This window comes from Hemicordylus capensis, chromosome 3 (assembly GCF_027244095.1).
Source record: "Hemicordylus capensis ecotype Gifberg chromosome 3, rHemCap1.1.pri, whole genome shotgun sequence".
Lineage (NCBI taxonomy): Eukaryota > Metazoa > Chordata > Lepidosauria > Squamata > Cordylidae > Hemicordylus > Hemicordylus capensis.
The window spans coordinates 151844548-151850800 of NC_069659.1; positions in this window are offsets into that span (position 1 = coordinate 151844548).

Genomic DNA, 6253 nt, shown 5'->3' on the forward strand with positions numbered 1-6253 from the left:
TTTCAATTACAGAACACCCTTGTCACATCTCAGTTGGCCCACAGTATGGCTCATTGATAGAAATCAATAAAGATCACACACCATTGAAGTCATTAGATATAGCAGTAGAATAACAGGCTTCCTATCCCCTATCCCCTTTACCATGCAGGGGCAAATCAATGGGCAGGAAAGGAGGTATTTAATTTGGGGATTCATGTAAGTGCAACTCCCACGATTTCTTTTTTCTGAAATCAGCCGAGCTCTATAATGGGAAGTAAGCTCAGCTGATGGTGGCGGGGTGTGTGTGTTCAGTGGCTGACATTCTGCACAGCATCTCATGTGCATTTTAACACAACGTGTGCATAGTTGTGCAAGAGCACTGTTGAGCAAACTCAAGAATTGTGCAAATGCAGTTGCACAATGGTACAGCCATTTTTGCAATTGTGCAATTCTTCTGTTTGTGCAACAGCACTCTTACACAACTGTGTGCATGTCACATTAACATGAAACAGAATATCACTCACTAGACCCCACCCCCACTAGGGGTGTGCATGAAACCAGCTGGTCCAGTTCAGTTTGAGTATGAACCGGACCTGAACTGGACTGGACCAGTTCAGTCCAGCACCCCTTCAAACCCTCCTGTTTGGCTCTGTCTGGATGGGGTTCACGAGGTTTTTTTCTTTTTTTAAAGGTTTTTTTTTAAAAAAATACCCCATCTGGGGTTTTTCTGAAGTGGTGAGGGGGATGTCCGTGGAGTTTTCACCTCCCCCTGCTGGCCTCTCATTCATCCAAAAGTGGCCCATTCGGCCATTCTTCGGCCTATTTGGGCCTTTCCACCCAGCTAGATGGTCATTTTGGAGGTTGCTGTGCCTGCACAATGGGCTTCTGCATGGCCTGGGTCATGCCAGGCCACACAGAGGCCCATTGTGCAGGTGCGACAGCCCCCATATGGCCACCGGGCCAGTGGGGGAAAGGCACAAACAGGCTGAAGAATGGCCGAACAGGCTGGTTTTGGACAATTGGGAGGCTGGCTGGGGAAGGGGAGAACCACTGTGGACCCCCTGCTGCCTCAGAGACCACCCCCCTCATGAGCAAGTACATTTAAAGAAATAAATTATTATTTTTACCAAAAAAACCTCACCAACCGCCTGAATGGGCAGGGGAGGGGTTCAGTCTGGAGTCAGATCAAACAGAGAGTGGTTCAGTTTGACCCCGAACCATTGAACTGAACCAGTTCAACACTGAACCTGTTTGCACATCCCTAGCCCTCACCCCTTTTTTCACATTGGCTGTATTCACACATAATGCAGAATGTGTGAATCTCAGAAACTGCGGGGGGGGGGGACTGACTGCCTGGGCTTCCTTCTTGACTGACAGACAACCACAGCAGCCAATAGTAGCCAAGGCAAGGGATGAGCTTCCTCCCTCAACTCTGATTGCAGAACAGGCAGAATGAGGTGCCACATTTGGATACAACGCTGAGACTGCTAAACCGGAGGCCCAGGCAGCAAACCTCACTACAAACCGAAGGTACAAATCGGAGGATAGAATCGAAGGATGGAAACTGTGGGTCCATTTTGTTGCCTGCATTCGGACATGCAGAAATTGAAACCGGAGGCCCCTTCACCTCTGGTTTTGTGTTACACACGAATGTGGCCATTATCTTGGTAAATGTGGGCTTAGGAATATGCATTTGCTGAGATAACGTGTTGTTTTATCCTGAGATCATGTAGGTCCCTCACTAATGGACTAATGTCACTGAAAGGGAACATAAGCCATGCTTTCCATTTTCTATGACATGTGCTGAGGTGGGGGATTTTCCTTTTCCCGGCACAGTTTGCATGCTTTCTATGCTTGTGCTTCAGCACGGAAGTAGGAGCATGGGATGTGCCCTTCGGAAAAAAAACACACAAATCAATAGCCCCTTTAGCAGAAACCAGCTGAGTACTGCACTGCAATCATCAAATTTACAGCAAGTTTACAGGCAGCTTATTAACTACCCAAATCAAGCGCATGCTTTAAATAATGCATAGCAATCTGATCAAGATGAGCAGGTTTGTGAATAGACGCCATTTGTTTGCTTCATGGAAAAATTGGGTTCCATCAACTTAATGTCTTTTTCTCCCCATCTAAATTTAATATGTGTTTAATTTCAGAGTGAATTGTGATCAATGTGTCCAAATGACTTTTAAATGTTTAGATATGACTCTCTCAGTATTCATTCTTTTAAAACACACACACACACACACACACACACACACACACACACACACACACACAACTCATTGGAAGTTCTATAGTCATTTAATGCACAAACGCCAGTGTTCATCCCTAATAATAAATAATAATAATTCACCAAGTATCAACTGTGTACATTTTGTGAAACTGGAGGTTGGTGGGTGGGATAAAAATGTTTGGGTTTTTTCCTACATATCTGCATCTACTTACACCTGCCTTATTGGGCTTTAAAAAAAAAATACTGTTAATCCTTGTATATTATTTCCTCTTTACTATGCATTTTCCTTGTTGAATGACTTTGTGTCTCAATAGATACTTTAGATTTTTTTAATATTGTTATGTTCAGAGATAAACACTTTGGTACATATTGGAGAGTAATAAATTGTGTTGAACATTGATAAACTAACACAATTACCAGCAAGGTCACCGAGTCAGCTAATTTAGAAATATCAGTACTAAGATTTTGAGTGGTCCCCTGGAGAACTGTGTCCACTTTATTAAAGCAGGAGGGTGAGGAGAAAATGGTACATTAGGATTGATCTTTTGATCTAATTGTGGAACTCTGCCATGCCTTGTTTGGCCAAAAGTGCTTTGTAAGCAAGAGGAACCACAGCTCAGCTAATTGAGGAACATCCCTTACAAGCTAAAGGGATTGTGGGAAATAAAAACAAATTGCAGCTGGTACAGCTTTATAGGGCTAGTTATCAATGGAAAGTGTAAATACAGCTCAATTAATCTTCCTGTTGCTATAGCAAAAATATCCAAGGTTGATACTCTGAAAACAATATTTCAGTGGTTTTATTTTGTTTAAAATTAACAAAGGATTTCCAGGAGCATCAAGGTCCACAAACCTCAAACTGCTTATCCCAGAGTAATTTGAGTGGTCCTGAAATAAATGGCTGAGATGTTTACAGCATTTCAAGCCCCATGCTCACATTGCGGTGCCAACCATCATGCAGTTAACATGCTCTCTCTAATGGGTACTGTATGATCATTTGGCCATTCTTTATTTTATGGTACCTAACTGACTCTCCCAGTTGTATGACAGATGCATGCTCAGCCACTGTATCTTGACTTAATTTTTATGGTTGCTCACATGAGAAATAGGCCTGAGCCTTATTGGCAGCATGGAAAAAATACCGATGAGTGAGAGGGCTAGAGTGCAACGCACTGGTTTTACAACATGCTCTCCTCACTTAGGTGACATGTCGCTCCTCAAGCACAAATATGGCCTTGTGAGAGAGCTCTGTGTAAGTCTGCCAAATGCAGCATTTGCTCAGCAATCACAGTGAAATCAATTGGACTTACAAGTGCATAGCTTTTGCTGTACCATGTCCTTCAGTGTAAACTCCTGGGGGCAGGACCTGCCTTTTTAAATGTATGTTACTCTGTAAAGCACTGTGTGTACTGATAGTGCCAGATAAATAAGAAATAGCTGGAGGCCTGCAGCTGATATTTTGGCTGGTAAATTCCAACACACACAACCCTCCCCTTCATGGCTACCTAACCAGGCTGCGTGTCCCTCCCTCCCTACCCAATCCAGGACTCATTTTTCCCCTCTCTGTTGCTCATCTTATTCCCTCTTGCCGCCTCCTCTCCCATATCTCTTTCTGATCTCTCACATGTGCCACAAGAGAGGTTTACAGCCCAATCCAATGCACTTTAACTCAGAAGTAATTCCTGCTGAGTTCAACAGAGCTTCCGCCCACATCACTGTGCATAGGATCACAGCCTTTTAGGGCATTGAAAACCATATGTAGTCTGGACCTGGTTTACCTCAGGTACCACCTACCCACATAGGAACCTTTCTTGGAAGCCCTACTCTGGTTGGCGGACAGAGTACAGGATCCTTTCCATGATGATTCCACAACTTTGGAACCCTCCCTAGAAATTCACCTGGCTCATTTAAATGTGTGTTTTACTAGCTAAATTATGAGTGGCTTTTTACCTACAGTATTAATAATTTTAGGTATTTTCTTGTTTTGTTTTGCTTGGGTATTACTGGACTCGGCTCTGCTTTTGGAACCTCAGGTGAAGGCAGTGGCCAGGGGTGCCTTTTCACGGCATTGGCTAGTGCACCAGCTGCGTTCCTTTCTCAAGAAGGCAGATCTGGCCACAGTTACCCATGCCTTAGTCACGTCACGGCTGAAATTACTGTAACACGCTCTACATGGGGCTGCCCTTGAAGAATATCCAGAAACTGCAGCTAGTGCAAAATGTGGCAGCTAGGGTTTTATCTGGAGCTGCCTAGTGGGAGCACATCACACCCATTTTGAAGGAGCTGCACCGGCTACCAGTTTGTTTCCGGGTCCAGTTCAAGGTGCTGGTTTTGATCTTTAAAGCCATTAACGGTTTGGGCCCTGGATAACTGAGGGGCCGCCTGCTCCCAAGGGTTGCTGCCCACTTGACAAGGTCATCTGAGGAGGCTCTGCTCCAGGTGCCAACTATGAGGGAGGCTCGGTTGTCAGCACGCAGGACAGGGTCTTCTCTGTGCTTCTCCCAGACACTGGAATGCTCTCCCAGTGGCTATTCGCTCCTCAGTCTCCATCACAGCTTTTAGAAAGCATGTTAAATCTTGGCCTTTTACCCAGGCTTTTATATGATTGTCTCTGCTGCTGCTCTTTGTACTTTGTATTTTGTATTGTTTTTATACTTGTGTTTTAAATTTTTAAATCAGATTCGTCTTATATTTTTAGCTTAATATTTTAACTGTGTCAGTTTTATAATCTTGTTTTTAAATTTTGCTGTAAAACCACCTTGGGATTGTTTTAATGAAAGGCGGTATATAAATCTAACAATAAATAAATAAAACAAATTGTTCTGTGGTTTTATGAATATAATTATTTTTATATCAATATGTATTTTTAATATTGGTTGTAAGCTGTCTTGGGTTCATTTTGGTCAGGAAAGATGGGGTATATATTTGTAAACAAAATAAATAAGTGCTTTTTGAAAAAGAAAATGGGGAATTCCAATCCTGGACCTTCTATGCTGTGTTTGCTTTGGCTCTGAGGCAGGTGTTAGGCTCTGGGAATAATCTCCTTCACAAGCCCAATTTCCTTCAGCTTCTAATGTCATTGAAGAGTCGAAATGTGTGACCTTTTAACAGCCCAGTCTAATGTTTGTGAAGTACCCCTCACAGTCCCTCATCGTTCAGTCCCATGTGGCATGTAGCACACGGTCACTAAGATGATGTGGGCTTAAACTATTCAAGCTTATAAATGCCAGGTCCTCAAGGGAACTGGTAATGCTCTAGAGAACACTTTACCTCTTTGTCATTGGCTTTAATCAAGCCCTCATAATGAGATGTCATTGCCCTCTAAAGAGTAGTTAGCAGCGTAGGTGATAGGCATGGGTATTGGGGGGGCGGGCATCAGAACCACTGTTGAGTACAGGTGTCAACTCAGTTGTGGAGTCAGACTCCGTCTCCTTTTTTGTCACCTACACAATGAGGAAAATTACTTGAAGTAGTTCTACTTTGAGGAAGCGTTGCCTAATATGTCTAATATTTCAATGGAACTACAAAGAAAACCAGATGGCTCTGTGGTCACCAGGAGTCGACACCGACTTGACGGCACAACTTTACCTTTACTGTACTGTGAGCCACCTAATGGTGCAGCAAGGAAGCAACCTGCCTAGAGAGCAGGAGGCTGTTGGTTCAAATCTCCACTGGTGTGTTCCCCAGAATATGGGAAACTCCTATATTGGACAGCAACAACATAGGAAGCTGCTGAAAGGCATCATCTCATACTGCGTAGGAGAAGTCAATGGTTAACCACTCCTGTATTCTACCAAATACCCCACATGGCTCTGGGGTCGCCAGGAGTCAACCTTGACTCGATGCCACAACCTTTCCAACTGTACTGTGAGTAATTTTCCTCATGTCAGCCACTGTTAAATCTCTCTGTTGCTTAAGAGATTTTATCATCTAAACAGTATTGATACCACTAAAATTGGGCATAAGTAGTCCATTTGCCTTTTATATCTTGCATCACTCTCCCTCTTAGGGCTAGTTCACACATGCGTGGCCACCGCT